This window comes from Ixodes scapularis, unplaced genomic scaffold (genome assembly GCF_016920785.2).
Source record: "Ixodes scapularis isolate PalLabHiFi unplaced genomic scaffold, ASM1692078v2 PGA_scaffold4__175_contigs__length_147842914, whole genome shotgun sequence".
Lineage (NCBI taxonomy): Eukaryota > Metazoa > Arthropoda > Arachnida > Ixodida > Ixodidae > Ixodes > Ixodes scapularis.
In genome coordinates this window covers 4171202-4188591 of record NW_024609879.1, presented here as the reverse complement: position 1 = coordinate 4188591, position 17390 = coordinate 4171202, and positions in this window count along the sequence as shown.

Below are 17390 nucleotides of genomic sequence, written 5' to 3'. Positions count from 1 at the left end.
CCAACTGCGTCTGGACACGACTTGTGTTCCCTCGTTACACGGGCGCTCTCAAGTGTCGTTAAGCCATCGAGATCTGGCACCTCCCAAGTGCCCTTGAGCCCAACTGATTTGCCCACTTCTACCCGAACACATAAACCTCACGACACCAGGCGAGCTACACGTCACCTGACCCGCGAAAGATAAACAAACACTAGAATAAAACGTGGAATTACAACATTTCGTGTCTTCAAAAACATTTCGCTCTGTGTCAAAGAAAACAAACAAAAAACTGTATGTGTAGGAAAAACTGAAACTCGGATGCTGCCTAAGCGTCGAAATTGAAAATGCCTTCGAAAACCTTGCATCTGTACTCACCGAAAATTCGCTGTAGCTCCACTGCATTGTGGCTGTGAAGTGAAAGCTATGGGTGTACGGGCGTCGCTCAAAGCTGTACACGAGCGCTGTTCACTTTTTAAATGCCAGGCCTGCCCTGTACACGTTATTCAACAAAGTAATCTATTACAGTTACAACAACTTTCGGTTAAAAAAGTGTTCAATAATATTACAAGATTACTCCAGATAAAATGTAATTGACCATTACCTGAGAAGTATTAATGGACGAAGAGCGTGTTGGTGTGGGTCAACAGCGAAGAAGAGGACAACCACATCTTCAACTAGCAACAGACATACAGGGATTTCAAAAGCGAGTAGCCGATTAAATGCGGAAAAATAAAGGAAAAGGAAACTAATTAAGACCGTAAGAAGAGAACACACGATAAGATAAAATGCAAAGTCAGGTTGAAAGAGTCATCTCCAATCTGAGAAATTGAACTTCAGTCTCTTTCAGAAGCAAGGAGGGAGTGGAAACGTTGTTTTTTGGCGCTGCTCATGGTATATGACTTTATGATATTTGGGCCGTATCTGCTGTTATGCCCCCCTGAGGTCCCAGTCTCTTTAAAATGAGGCACACAGTCTGTTCAGGAATGGGCGTGCATGACTATGATATGATACGAATCATGTAAAGCCTCGGAAACTTCATTACTATGTTCCCTGAGTCGATGATTTGTGCACCTGCCAGTCTAACCTATGTATCGGCTCGTGCAGTTCAAGGAAAAGGAATACACCTTCTTTTCTCTGCATGGCATGAACTTATTTTCATGTTAGACGGCGCAGGAACTCGGAGTCCGGTTATTGTTAACTCGTTGGCGGAGTTGCTAAAGGCGCATACAAAAAAAAAAAAAAACGACGATCGGGAAAAAAAAGAAAAGAAAAAAAGCTATGGAATATGGGTAAGAAATATCGCGACGATACGTTATTAAAGGAAGAGTATAGGTAACTACAAAACAGGCTGACAACAAAATTAGGCTGTCGAGAAAGAAGTTTCAAATGACGCAACTCACGCAGTGGTAAAAACATAAAGGAAACATCGAGTGTTGTAAATCAAATTATTGCAAAACCACCCCGAATCAGTGTAGACGAGCGTATAAAGAGAACCTTCGGTGTAACCGACTATGAATCTTTGAGTAACGACTTCAATAATGCTTTTGTTAAACAGGGGGGAAATCTCCGTAGTCAGGTAAGCAGTACCACAGTGAAAGCAAATTTATTAGGATATTCACAAAACTCTGCCTACATGCCACAAATAACAGTATTAGATCTTCAGGACATAATTTACACAATGTCAATCGCGAAACCAGCAGGATATGACAAAATGAGGGTCAGAGACATAAGGGTCAATTTCAACAGCTTGAAGCAAATCACCCTTTCATTTCTAAATGGAATATTTGATACGGGAAAATTACCGGTCAGGATGGAAGTTTCAATAGTTAGACCAATTTATAAACAGGAAAAGAAAAAATGATATCAAATTACAGGCTAAGTGCGTTGTTCCCAGTAATCTCCCAGACAACAGAAAGGTTTGTTTTAAAACCATGACCTCGTTTTGTGACAGGTTCCTATTGATAAACAGCTGTCAATATGGCATCCGACAGCAAAAAAAGTACGACGCTGTTGTTGGAAAACGTGACGGAATTTATGAACAAGGAACTAGATAGCGATCAGAAAGTACTGGCAATATTCTTAGACCCAACGAAAGCATTCGATATTTCTTCATAAACTTGAAAATCTGGGATTCAAAGGACCGTATTTTAAATTCTTTAATAACTACTTTAACAATTGCACTCAAAGAGTCAAAATTGAAAACAATGTAAGTAAGGCCGTAGACCTTAACTACGGTGTTCCATAGGGATCGGTAATAGGCCCAATGCTCTTTAATATATATCATATGTGAACGACCTGGCTTTGCTGCATTTGAACTTGACCCTTTATCAGTATGCTGATGACACGGCTCTAACATTGGCAAGCGAAAACTACGATATTGCAGTGTTTTCTCTACAACACGATATCAACCAAGTTATGACCTGGTTTTCAAGAAATTGTATTTTCGTAAACACAAGAAACTACTCTAATGTACTTCAGGGCCCATCAAAAACGTATTAATCTTAGGAAACCGATTTTCTGACAAACAACAGTTTGTAGGAATTGTCATTAATGGCGAGCAATTGTCACTGCTCGCCATTAATGTACGCTACAGAAACGAAATACCTAGGCGTACATCTCGACGAAAATTTAAATTGGAGTGTGCACATAGATCACTTAATGGGCCGATTGAGGGTAGTCGCATCATACCTGTCTAGGCTGCGAAATTACGCGGATCCGAATCTGAGGCGGACAGTCTACCTACCAAATGCTGGGTGAGTCGAAATTGAGATACTGAATAACCATATATGCTTCCTGTTCCGATCTTAAAAAGAAAAAAATGAATAATATGATAAAAAGAATGTAAAGAATATTGTCTATGGAACCCGGCTTGAGCATATTCCATTTGAAGAGCAGCTCTCCTTCCTGAATTTATTGCCAATAGACAATTGTTTGAGGTTTGTTATTCTGACGGGATATTACTTCACACCGGATTTAAGCCAGAAGCACCGTGGCCAGAGGCAACGAAACAAAAGCAACTCAGGAAATCTGAAAGAGCTGTTTTTCCGAGAATATTCACAAATCATGGAAACAGGCTAAGGCAATATTATATACCACGTCTTTTCAATGGACTACCGGATGATCTTCAAAACGTCCCGTCATTTAAAATAGCAAAAAGAGAAATAATGATTTGTTGTCAATGTAGCGCATATAAATACAAAGCACATGTTGCTGTTATATATATGGTTTGCCATAACAGGAATTTGCAGCGCTTTCGTCATTTTTCTTTTTGATTTTGCAATTTTAATAAAAATGTATATATGGTTCTGTTTAGAAATAGTTTGCCCTGTTCAGTCTCAAGGATTCTTGATTGTATACTTTTAACGGCGAAGGTGCCCCGTTTTGTGTATTTGATTTTACTGTTTTTGTTGTAGTTTTTTTTTTTTTTTGGTCAAGTGTACTCCGGTGTACTGCCGGTACTCACACACAAGCACAAAGGGGCTTCCTTGAAACGGATTCGACTGTTTGTTAAATGAAGCAAAACAAAACTATTTATATTTCTATTGATATTACGTTCGGGTCGACCCATGATGCACTAGATTTTAACCGATGAGCGAAATTATGCAAGTAATAAATAACTGCAAATAGAACTTTTTTTTTTTTTTTGAGTCAGAGGGCTGGCATTCAAGCCTGATGAGAAGCCTCTCCAAGACAGGGCGAAGAAATACTACGGGGAAGCCGGCCTGAAAAGCCTCTGGTGTTGAGTTTTATAACTTCCTTGTAAACAGTGATGACAGGACTTCGCAAAAGTGATAAAACCAGTGATTTGATGATACATTGTGTCACCGACTTCGAGTGAGCGCTAGAAAAAGGAAGTACAGGTTCAACTGACATTTGCTGGAAAGACCAGCAAAGACCAGAGGAACTAGCATAAAGCCGCAGATCGAGGTACTGCATCCCTCCATTCGAGGGTTCTTCATTAAGATAGAACCAGACGAGGAAGCGAAAAAAAAAACGTCTGGAATACTTTAGGGGAGACAAGTCAGGTTGAATAATCGCCCCTCTTCCTACGACGTAAGATTTCACGCCTCTCTTTAAATCACAAAATTGATTAAGGCGAAAGCCTTATATGTCTCATCGTTCTGTCGAACTTCGAAGCCCTTGAGCGAAAACACGTCGACGACATGAAAGTGACGAAAATACTCCAAAAGTGCGCCAAAAGTGCTTTGTTTAAAGAGCGCCGTCTACGGAGGTTCGCTGTCACCGGGACCACAGCCGACGCCATAATTCGGTTGAGCCAATGAAACGGCGCCAAAGGTGAGTCGTCAGAGAGCGCGCTACCTTCGGAGGTTCGCTATGACGTTTAGGTGATCACTCAGACGAATTAGAGGCAATGAAATTTAGATAGATGACAAAGCGAATTAAGAGAAAGCAAAGTGAAGTAACTAAATCATGTGCCTGTCTTTAATGCATCGGCGCTTGGGCTTTCGCCTTCAGTTCGTCTTAGGGATAATGTAAAAGACGCGTGACCTTTTTTTATAACTCTGTGCTTAGCGACAAATTAATCGCCCGTCCCCTTTATATTTCTGCTCGTCATGATCATCAGCACAAGGTTAAGGTACCTATCGCTCTCACACCTACATTTCAATTTTCTTTCCTTCCTCTCACGTCCCTTGACTGGAGCCACCTTTCCGAACCAATTGCACCCATCACTGACACTACATTTTAGGTCTGTTCAAACCAATATTTTCTTTTGTTTTTTTGAGTGTGAATAATTACACATTGCATTGTTTTGATCCCAACTTCGCTCCCCCCACTGTAATGCCTTCGGGCCCTGAGGGTAATGCAAATAAATAAATAAGTAGTGATCGACGTATCTGAAGACATGGTAGCCAGGAGACGAGTTGTCCATTTACGCCATTATATATCTTTCAACGAATATGAGAAAACTTTTGCAGAGAACAGGGTGTGAGACAAGAGCCGATGCAAGCGCCCTTCTTTTAGCGATACATCTTTTCTTCGTGTTCAATTCAGGGTGACTGAAGCCAAATATGAAGTAAGTCAACGAATCCGTAAATACAAACCCCAGAGGCATTCTTAAAATCAACGGGTGCATAGTCGTGAATGGCGTCAGAGACTGAACTGATCAGGCCATTTGGATCTAGGTTGAAATACATGTTTTCGATGTAGAGTGCAAAAATAGTGCGGCAAGAAAAAACAATATTGAAAGAAACTAATGCGTGAAATCAATTCGAGCGAGTTGGGCACTAAAAGGTTGGGAGTGGTGGATCCGTGAGAGATGCCTTTGCAAAAAGGGACCTAGAAACGTTGGCGAACAACCCATTTCCGACACAATAATTCAGAGAGGGACAGCATTTTTATATGGGGTTTTGACTTAACACGGAACGGTACTGCTTGGCGGGACTACAGATGGCGCTTTAACAACTTTAAGTGTCATTGGCGAAGTTCTTCAACAGCAGCTCGCACCAGGAACTTGCCCGGCTTGGGGGGTGAGTTGAAGCCAGTGTTGAACAAAATACTCGATAAAAGTATTTAAGTTGAGTTACTGAATACCTGCTTCATAAAGTATTTAATATACTACTCAAGTTTCTTTTACTGTAAAGTATCTTGAGTAGAGTACAAATACTTAGAAATGTAACTGCATTACTTTTGAAGATACTTCCGCATTGCGTAATTTGTATTGACGTCAGTGACAACGACAATTATACAGTTGCACAATTCTGGTTTACCAGAATGGTTTATCAGCACGTAACAACACAAAACGGCAAAAAAACATCGCACGGCTATTTTATGCAGTCCAACTAAAAGGAGCAGGATATTGTCACGAATAACAAATGATCAAGCGGCGAATAATTGAAGAAGCTAAACGTTTAATGGGGGAACTTGTGCTCAAAATAAAACAGGGAAAGGCTAGCGTTGCAGGCGTCGATGTCGGAGAAACAGCAGGATCGAGCGCTGGGGAGACTGACTCCGAACCGCCACGCGGAGCATCTTTTGTACCCGCTTTAGTTCTTGAAAGATCCGGCATAGAACGTTCAGTGCGTAGGACATTCGTAACCCGATCACATGACAATTAAGGTTCTCGAACTTACGAGAACGTCAAGTTCAAAGAATAAACAAAAAAGGAGTCCGCTCCCTGGAATTGAACCCCTTGGCGAGAGCCAAGAGCGGTAACCATTCAACCACGCTCTCGCTCGGCAAAGCGCGTGGCAATACCACTGATACACGCTACAAAACATTTTTGTGACAGAAATAAAGAGGTCGTGTCGTATTCGCGTAGACTAGGTGGCTACCGCCTGAATACTTAGGATTATTGACCAGGAGCGGATCAGCGTTCAGGCACAACTGGCTTACGCCATCGGAGGCTCGTGTGTCTAGATCGCGCTCTGCAGACACGCGCTCTGACCGCACACCGTTTCTGTTATTTGATGGTCGCGTGGAGCTCCACTGACCATCACAGTCCTTCCCCATTTAAATGCCGTCGCCATATTTATCAGAAGGTCGCCTTGAACGTTGCGGTCTAGAGGTAGATGACGGAACCATCAGGATGATCATCAGTTTGAACCTCTGTGGATTCCTGTCCTTCTGCTGTTGATGGCTGCACAACCATCGGAATGGTCCACTGCGCGGGTAAAGCTTGTGAGCTATTGTTACTGATGCATTTTGCTGAAGATGGTATTGTGACCACTTGTCCTGGAGCGTCTTCTGCGGGATTTCTGATATGATCTTCGTGCCTTCGTACAGTGCCATCGTTTGTCAACACAATAACGGAATTCGAGTCTTTTTACTACTGTTCCTGGTTCCTTCAGAGGAACACAAGTTCCTTCAGAGGAACACAACGGTGTTCCTCTGAAGTTTCTAATGAATACGTTGTGGTTAATCGAAATCGTGACTGGTTGTGTCGCTTCTTCATCTCGCTCTCTCTGCGGTTGTAGACCTGTGATTGCTGTTCACAATTCTCGACCGATCATGAGCACAGCCGGCGTCTTTCTTGTCGTGAGACTGATTGTGGTATCTTGTTTAAAGAGGCACTGACACCCCAAGGGTCGTATTTTTGGTTATTGTCTAAAACGATGCACGTTGTAGTCATAGGCACGCAAAAAAAAAACGCATCACGAAAAAAAAACTTTACCACGCGCGCGCGCGCCTTTTTATTTTTGGCGCCCTCTTTTCGCTCTCGCTTTTCGCCTCCTCGCTTCTTTTGATTCGTGACGTCAAGAATCATGCAATTTAGAAGCTTTGGAGGCGATATTTTTATAACATTTAATGACGGCAATCGTAAAACATGTTTTTTAACGCAATTGCGAACGCACTACGGCCCTTCTTTTTGAAATACCAAAAATTGAAGTCCGTTGTGGTGCCGCCTTCTGGATTTGTATCCTCCCAGGGAAAACAGGCGACACCGCTCAAAACGGGTCCGCCGGCGCTCGCTCTTTTCCTCCTCGCTTTGGGTCGCGATGGCGACAGCAGGGAGTCGTGAAAGAAAGTGGACTCTCAGGACTCCGCAATATTTGACGTCAACGCACTGGCGCGGATCGCGCGGGAACTTCGAATTCGGCATTTGGAAATTGTTTTCTTTACTTCAGAAATACTGAATTCCCAAGTTTCAAATTTTGAGGGTAATGTCCCGGCATCATTTTCAATCGTTTCGGATAATAAAAAAAAATATGGTTTTTATGTGTCACTGCCCCTTTAAGCAGGAATCGAGAAAGCCGGCATGACAAGCTTCCTGTTTTGTCCTTAGATAGGGCCTGTTTAGTTTCATACACCATTCTTTCTGCTTGGCCGTTGGTCGCCGAATAGTATGGACCCTTTGCTACGTGATGAATACCATTATTCTGTAAGAATTGTTCGGTCTCGGCAGATACAAACAATGTACCGTTGTCGCTGACAATCATATGTGGTACTCCGAACGTTCCAAACAAGTTTCGGAGTTCTTGGATCCGTGAACCGGAGTTTATGTTGTTCATTTGGCGAATTTTGAGCCGTTTGCTGAAGGCAACAACAACTATCAATAGCGTTTTTCCTTCAACGGGTCCGGCAAAGTCAACATGTAGAGTGTCCCATGGCTCCGGTGGTCGTTGCCATTCCGGAACAGGTGCCTTGGGCGGTGCCTATTGGTGCTGTTGGCAAATTCAGCATGCCCTTGCCTGCACCTCGATATCCTTGTCTACTCCATACCACCAGACGTAGCCACGAGCATCCGCCTTCATTGTCACCATGCCTCGATGACCAGCATGCAGAAAATGAAGTACCTGCCAGACAACACTTGTACATCCCCAGGATGTCCTCAGGACAACCTTTTGATTACATTATGATGTCCTGAGGATCTCCTCCAATGATAATGAAAACATCCTAAAAACGTCCTATTGTCCGGCCTCAGGACATTCTCAGAACGTCGTCAGGAGGGCAGCCAAGAATTTTTCTAGTACATTTTTAGGACAATGCACTACACGTGCAGCTGTTCACTGAGCTGTTTGGATGCTTTCATTTGTATTCGAAGATAGGCGAAAAAAAACCAAAAAAACTAGGACAAGAAGAGACGTAAACACTGGCAGACCGTGGCGTCAGTGTTTACCTCTTTTCTTGTCCTTGTTTTTTTGGCGCCTATATTCGATCATGAACCAACTGGCCCAAACTGCCATCTTTAGTTTTGTTTTTAGGTTTTCTCCAACTGGATTTTGAACCTGAACGTGCCTGCAAGAGCTGCCTGCAGAAAGAAATTCATTGTTGTGTACTATTTTAAATTCCCACACAAATTCTAGATTACTAGTCAGTGAGAGGCTAAGAACATAGGGCAAAGGAAAGGGGGAAGAAAGATTGCGGAATGCTTAAGAGAAGAAAAGAAAACCTCTCCCCTCCAGCATCCCGTCTGCTTTCTCCTCTGCGTTTTTCCTTGCCCTCTGTTCTTAGCCTGTAACTATGAGCATGATCCTGCCATTAATTATTGCAAACAAAGGTAACTGTTCAAAAATACTTTATTGAAGAGCAACTGTTACACATGACTTTTTCAATGCCTGCACCAGACATGCAATCTGGCTTCGCATCTTGGCCAGCACTAGTCCGAATAGTCAGCGGGATCTACAAAAAAAAGTCAATTCCATAAGCATTAATAATAAAAACAGGTAATCTGAGAAACTTACCATCATGTCGAACACCTCCGGCTTTTGACTGCAGCTTTCTCAGTTTCTTTCCAGAGTGGTGCAGCCACACTTTGATGATGGTCTCCACGTCAGCTTTGTTTGCACACTCAACATTTGCTTTCACTGCCCCTAAAACATTGATTTGTGATGACAGTCACAGCAGAAAACTAGATGGTCTAGAAAAAAATCACAGTTAATGTTCGTGCGAGGAAGATGCCCTTGCTACCAAGTCTACTTTCGCACAGTTGATAAGCTCGAAGTATTCGATTACGCGCCGGCATCTTTCCCACCGAAATTGACGTCCGTGTCACTTCTTTGTCTGGTCCTCGTCTTTCCGCGCTGTTTTTAATTTCCGAAGTTTTCATTAACGGCGAAGGAGAAGAGATGACGATTTGAGGAAGAAGAAATATATCACTGAGTTGTTAGTCAGCGCTGCGAGTCTGTTTCCTTCTTGTGTGCCTGTGAGTGTGACTGTATCCGCGCTGTTCCATCCAAGCATGAATTACTAACTAGCCCAAGCATCCACATTATCAAGCCATCATCAACCTCGACGCTATTTCTGTTTCTGTCCTGGCTTGGCTTAGCTTGCTTGGGTCTCTCGGATGGGTGGATAATTGCAATAACGGTACGCCTTGTAGCAGGCGGTAGCTTGCGCCACCTAGATTGAATGGTGCCGATCGAACTGAATTCCGAAATACTGCGCAAATACAAAACTAATAATAATTGTAATTTGTCCTGGTTTTATTAAAGAATTGTTTGATCAAAACTATAGTTAAAAGATGTTCTAAACTTACAAAACTACATGTAATAATTTGTATGTGAAATATAATTTAGCAGTAAACGTGAACTTTGTACGCTACCGCCATTTCATTAATTTTTTTTTAAACGCAAGCAAATTGAGGACGTATATATTACCTCTAACTTTGTATCCTTCGTCCTCAAAAAGTCCTCAGAAGGACGTTTCTTGGATGATCCAGAGACTGACGTTCTCAGGATGTCCTGAGGACGTCTTGAAAACCGTGAGGACGTTTGTATGTACGTTTTGAGGACGTCCTGAGGATGTCGGGTGTTGTCTGGGTGAGCTCTGGCTGCGCTAGGGATGACCACTCTTGATCCTCTGGTCAAGCTGGCGTTGAGCGTCGATAGTTCTTTGGCGACACTTTTGTATTGTCTGCGGTCATCACTGTTGAGCTGTTTTACGCTGCCGTGATGTACAGCCTCGTATACTGTCGGTAAGGCTTCGTCCGGTTGAATGAGGGCTGCAATGCGTTCTGGAGATAGTAGGGGAATCGGCGAGCATGCAAGCATCAGCACCTCACCTGGGATGCAGGGCTCGTCGATATCAGCAGGAAGCGGTAGCCGGCTCAGGGCGCCTGCGTATTGATGTAGTTTTCCTTGTCTGTACCTTAGTTCCCTGTCGTAGGCACCGAGTTTTATACACCATCGTCTCATACGGGGGATCGTACTTTTAGTATGAGTTTCGAGCATCCCAGTATTCCCAAAAGTGGTTGGTGGTCTGTGTAAATTACGACCTGTCGTCCAGCGATGTACTCATGGAAATGGCATACAGCGTAGACGGTAGCCAACCCTTCTTTATCCAAATGGGAATAGTTTTTCTCCGCGGCTCCTAGTGTCCTGGGGCGCTATCCTCGTAACAAACGGTCACGTTCGTATTTCTCGAAAACTCCTCCCCCTACGAACCGCGCGCTCCTATTGGCCACAGCCCGCGTGATAATTCCACGCGGTTCCCATGGGAACGTTCGCGAAACACGAAAGCAACCTTTTGCCGTAACTGTCGCTCTTCGAGTTCGGACCGTGACGACAAAGTGACGTGTGACCAGGTCCGAGCTACGTAGCACATAGCGGAAGTCGCGCAACTAGATTAATTGCGGTATTACTCGGCACACCCTACTTTCTGTTTCGCTATGAGTGCGAGCTAGTGCGGGTGTAGGAGCTACAAGAACGTGCTCCGGGCTTTCAGCGTCCCTGTCGAGCAGGCGCGCTTGCGCAGTGCCAGCCAACGTTCGTGCAAGCATCGTTCGGGGTGATGTGCTCGTGCTTTTAACATCTGTTTCTATTGCACGAAGGGGAACAAGCTTTGGGCAGGATTCTAGAGCGTAGAAAATGGCGGTGGTGCTTGTTGCGCCACAATGGCTCGACCAACCCGTACAATGACGGGTTTTCCGCGAACACCCGGTTGCCTTCGCGATGCCGACGACTGTTTTTGACGACAATACCGCTTGTCGAAAAACACCGTGTGATCGCAGTGTGACCAGCTGCGCGACGAGAGACGGCGACGATGACAGATGACCGTCGAGCAGCAGCTACTAATTGAATCGCACTGATATTTTTCGCAGCGGGGAACTACAAGTGCGCGGTTGCCACCGATGGTCACATAGCTAATGCCCAGTGGATGGTGATCAGAGCCGTGACGGCCGTCGCGAGTGTCGCTGTCAACCGGCTGGGAAGAGACTGCTGGGTCGACAAAACCCCGGACCGAGGCAGCTGAGGCATGTGCAAAAGAAGGCTTTCGTCGCCACCACGACAAGCACACCAACGTCGTGGGGTGCGTCAATGATCAAATTGGATTTAAATTTGGATTAAAGCTCGTGACCTAGCGCAACAATGTGTGGTAACGTGTTTCTAATAAGACGACGAAGTTATTTATGAAAAATTGCGTATGCACTGTAATATTTTGCGGCCCATTAATTACCCATCGTCCTTGGGATCATTTCGGAGTGACGCTAAGTTTTCCCGTGTAGCACCAGCACACTTGGAGTGTGTTTCGACGGGTTGAAGTGCACTCGCTTGTAGTGACACTAAAAACTAGCCCGTCTGACAGGGGTATTAGCTACGCTTAGAGTATCGGCGCTTTTTCCCCCGATATTGTTGTGGGCGCCGCCGTCTTGATGGTTAGTAACAAATCAAACGCAACTGCCGAACGTCATAATTCAAAACTGCGACTTCCCGAGCATTAGTCTCGGTGTGAGGAAGCTCACGTAATATTGCTTTGCTTTGTCGCAAACTTTTTAAACATTTCTGGAGGACGGAAAAGCGTTTCCTGTGATTTGAGATAAAGCTTAAGATAACTGACAACCATCATTTTAAGCACCAAGATGTGTATGAAGCGTGGCTTATTAAGTGGCTCTAGTTTAGCCCGACCGCATAGGCACAGAAAGAGAACGAACAGCTTGACCTCGCGCTCTTGGCGCTGCTTCAGTGGTTTCATCAGCCCGTAGCGTTGACTGTGCTCCGAACTAAGGTAGAGCAAAGCAAATACACAGATCTTAGGGTTTCACAAGCCAATCCAACAAAAATCCTTCACACGCCCAATAAAAAAAAAATTGCAAGTTTATTTTGACTAACTGGAGATCTTTTGACGCGCAACATAAATCTCAGATAGGCCTCCGTCGGATTGCGGGCATCTCGGCCGTTATTTAAACCCGACAAATATGGGTTCATGGGCCAGCGCGTTGGCTTAAAGAAGCTGAGACGATTTAATGTTTTGTGTTTAGTTTTAATATTATTGCCACTTGAAAGCCACCGAGGTGGCTTTTTAACAAAATATAGTCAAACAATTCCGACAAGCATAGTTTGATTACGGAAATGATTTTTGCAAGTGATAAAAACATTACAATGTTTTCGATACGTGGAGGAATTTGAAGTGGCAGAAAGCATTTCATGGCGCCCATTTCATTTGGATCGCGTCGGGCGTGTGTACCGACGCACAGTAGAACGCGCGCAAAAGTAGCTGCGGTGCACCCGCAGCCTCGAGCTTGTTGTTCTGACATCTCTGGCTCGCTCACTGCGGGCGTCCAAGAATCTGACACCCTGACATCTGGCGCTTTTTCTGTCTTTCACGTGGCGTTCCAAGCGGCACACGACGGAAAATGCACATCAAGCTGTTCTTGTACACGTGTCGCCATCTGTACTTTATATTAAGAAACTACAGTTTGTCGTAACTGAATGGGAAAAGTTTGAGGTCTTGTAACATTCTTAACGTGTTATGTATCAGTATGGAAGTTCTGGAAAATGTAATATCGAAGCATGCTTCATAATTTAATGTCTCGCTATTTTGTTTAGTTGACGTGATTCCGTTTTTATAGCGCCATAAAATAATACCATTTCGAACTTTATTTTTTATTTTAAAATATACATTATTTGTACAGTTCGTTGCTTACTTTTTTCATTTATTTCATCCAACCGAACGCTCACGTAAAATATCGTGGACGATGGGACGTTATATCTCGAGAAATAATTTTTTCAATATGAGAGACTGTGGTCTATTAAAAGGTGAATAAGTAACTTACAACAAAAATAATCGTAATATCGAGACATTAAAGCATTGTTGAAAAGCAGCTCTTCAATTTGACATTAACTTTATAATTGTAAGATATACAGAAAAAAGTTATAAGCCGTCAAAAAAGCACCAAAACGTCATGCACGGTGGGGTTGCACCTTAATAGATTGAGCAAGATCATGCACGGTCTCAACAAGTTGTGTGGTCGTAGACAGACCTTTGCGGAAACCGTGTTGATATTCATACAGTATATTATGGTCATTTAGAAAAGTCAACATATGTTTAGAGACGATGTGTTCGAGGAGTTTGGAGCATGTACTAATAAGAGATATGGGGCGGAAATGTTCTACACAACTCTCCGAACCGCCTTTATGGATAGGTACAATTCTGGCAATCTTCCAGGCTTTAGGCAGGTGACCTTCATTTAAGGATGATTGATAACCTAAAGTAAGATACTTAGCAACCCATTCACCGTATCTTTTTAAGAACGGATTTGGAATTCCGTAAGGACGGGACCTTTTCTTCACGTCTATATTAAGTAATAAATTTAAAACTCCTTCTTCGTGTATTTCAATATCTCCAATTGAAAGATACTCAGAGAAATCTTTAAATCCCGGCAAGATTTCGTTATGTCGCGTAAAAACAGAAGAAAAGAAGGAATTAAAATCTTCAACGCGTTCTTGAGTGTTGCCGGAGTCGCTTCCCGATTTGGCACGCGGATTAATATAACGCCAAAATTTCGCAGGGTCATCAGTAAGGAACTTTTTCAGTGTGACGTTGTAAAATTTGCTCTTCGAGTCTTTCACAAGTATTTTCAAATCATGACTCATGACATGAAGTTGCACCCTTTTATCGATATTTGGATTACTTTTGAGGGTTTTCCGATAACGCTTTATTCTTCTCTTTCTTTGAATGATATCTCTAGTGATCCAAGGACTTTTCTTCCTTGTCGTTTTTGTATGAGTAGGCACAAACTGATTAATGCAGTGCTGAAAACGACTTCAACAAAATAATTCCACAAAACTTCTGTACCGACAGATGTCTGGTGGAGCAACTTAAATCGTCTAATGACTTTTCAAGGTAGTCTAAAATACTAACATTGGCGGCGGCTTCCCAATTAAGGAATGTTTTACGCGATGGACAGTTGAGTGTGCCGAGATTTGCGTTTAATGTCATGACTATCATTTTGTGATCTGATATTGTTTGATAAAGTTCGCAGTTTGGAAGAGCAGCGTTTAGGTTGGCGGAAACAAAGATTAGGTCGAGTAGGGACGAGGTCGTGGAAGACACTCGTGTCTCCCCAGTGACGACTTGCGTCAAGTTATAACAGAAAGCAAGTTGCAGTAGTTGGTCACAACTAGCCACTTCCGCTGTTCCGGCTGAAAGTTTATTCCAATTTATTCCTGGTAAGTTGAAGTCTCCCACTAACAAAATACTATGAGACCGTATTGCAGAGTCCATGTAATCGCGTAGTTTGAGTAAGAAGTCGACTGGAGCATTAAGTGGCCTGTAAACTCCACCTAGGACAACGGCATGGTCGTTAAGTTTTATCTGGATCCATACTGACTCAATGGCTTCAGCGTCCTCCAAAACAGTAAATTTAATATTATTTTTAATTAGAATCGCAACGCCTCCACCACGTGCTCCTCTGTGTTTTCTCACTATTCTGTAGTTTTCGGGTGTAACTTCACTATCTAAAATGTCTTTATGAAGGCACGTCTCAGTAATTACCATAATGTCTGGTTCGTGTTCCAGAACAATACTTTCAATAAGCGCACAAAAAAGAGCCCGAACTGAATCGCAGTGGGAAACAAAAACAATAATGAAAAGCAAGTGTGTAGTCACGTGAAAACCAGGGGCGAATCCAGACCTCCATTTTAGGGGGGGGGGGGGGGGGGGCGGTTCCTTGGTGTAAAATGGCGGGGGGGGGGGAGTGTTTATATTTTTTGTGGAGTTATCGTTTTTACTAAACTCTGATAACATAATATAGATCTTGAGAGCTTTTGTATCGGTTTACCTGTCGGGGATGAACTCTTTGAATTAAAACCTTTCGACTGACCACGCTAGAGGTATCTAGAAAATTGTGGTGGCACTATCCTTTCTGAACACCATAACGCAAGGAATTTTGTAGTTCATAGGAAACGGGATTACTCCATTCGCGCGGCAGCGCGCTAGAAATAGAAAAAAGATTAACTACTGGGGATGAATGTTTGGTGCTACAGCGGCTGTGACAATCGCAGACAGTGTAACTTGATGGCTCAGATATTCCCGGCGAGGCAACAACTTTTGGACTCCTTTTGCTTGAATATTTATATATTCTCGTTACACCCGCAGAGCATGTACGGAACGGCAACCTTTGCCAACTATCCGGAGGAAACTCCCACAGATAATGACAATGCGAAAAACGTTTTAATCTAAAACTCGGCTGTTCTTTAAGATTAAGCTTGGCATAGTAGTTAGAACTTTACATTCAGTACCAAAGTGCAGAACGTGGTTTTAAAACATACTTTTCATTGTCGCCGGTTGCTTCAATGGAGCGAGTACGTTGCAAACAAGCGACAAAAATGGCCCGGCGGCTTCGACGCTGCTCGCGGCGTCAAAACACTGTTGACGCAGCGAGCGAATGAACGCTGCCAGGCAAGTTCGTCGGTTGTTCGGTGCATATTTGGAATGTCTAGAGCGCAGCACATGCGGCATTGCCAACCCAAACTCGTGTTTTCACGTGTTCTGGATGCACCTCGAGAGGACGCAAGCGAATAATTGTTGAATATTTTTGAAAGCATGTTGCAGTTCGGCAAATAAAACTTTTAAACTTAGACAAGACCTCAAACCAGCAATGGATCCTTCCAAATTATATTTAATTGCACTTCGTCTGGATATTTTCGGTATGAAAGGAACATTTACTTGTTTCTGGTTAGTTAGCTCATTCGTCAGGGTCGAGAGGACAGGTGCAGAGATATGATAGGGCAGAGCGGTTGTAAGGTCGGCGAATCTCAACTGGGCTAAAGGCCGATCACGACTGCAGCATGGATGTTTGGGAGTCGGTGTTCACTCGAACGGGCACAGGCACTGTCTATTTAATTTATGTATAGTCGCATCTTTGAAATGGCTCGTTTTCCCCAAGTCCATAAGTAGCGAATTCGAAGCCGCAGTTGCGAACCAGCGAGCCCCGCCTCTGTTCCGTTCGACACACAAATATTCGCTTCTGCAAAGCCGCGCGAAAGCTCTGCCGTCAATGGACCTTTTGGCGAATATGTGCTGCCACCTATGGGGCGATGGGCGAACCTGAGGCGCACTTGGTTGGAGAGTATTTGTAGAGAAAACAACGTGCACGTTAGGCTTCTTGTGTGCTACCGGTTCGTTTTCTTTTTGGGTACACTCGCTGCTTTTCGAAGCATTTTGAGTCGCGATGTCTCGAGATGAGAACATCCCGTTCGCGTTTGACGCGGACCACTGGGTACGTCATCCCCCGGACCGTACGAACCTCACCCAGGACCGCGTATGGAGCTACCTCAAAAAGGACAGTTCGTTGAGGCAAGCGCATCGGGGATGGTCCTTCAAAGAAGAAGGTTACGTCCGACACGTGATGTGGAACTGGTCCAAGGACTCGAACATGTGCCTTGTGCGAGCCGTCGTTCTTCCTTAGATGAAGAAAGTCCCGTACACCGCAACAGCGTGGTTCAGTAGGGAGACCGGCGTCATCGAGGGTGGCACATGCGAATGCGTCGCGGGGTGAGTTGAATGTTTTGTTTATTTTCTTCTGTCTTCTGTCTTTCGTGTTTTAACGGTGGGCGATAGCGGTATTAATATCAATACTTACTGCGCCCGCGGCTAAAATCGACTGCGTCGAGCTGCCGATTTACGGAAGCCGGATTTTGACTAGAAACTCCTTTGATTTTCAATGTGAAGGATGTTATCGATCCAGATGCTAAGTCTTCCTTTAGTACAAAGATGCCCATTGAAAAGAG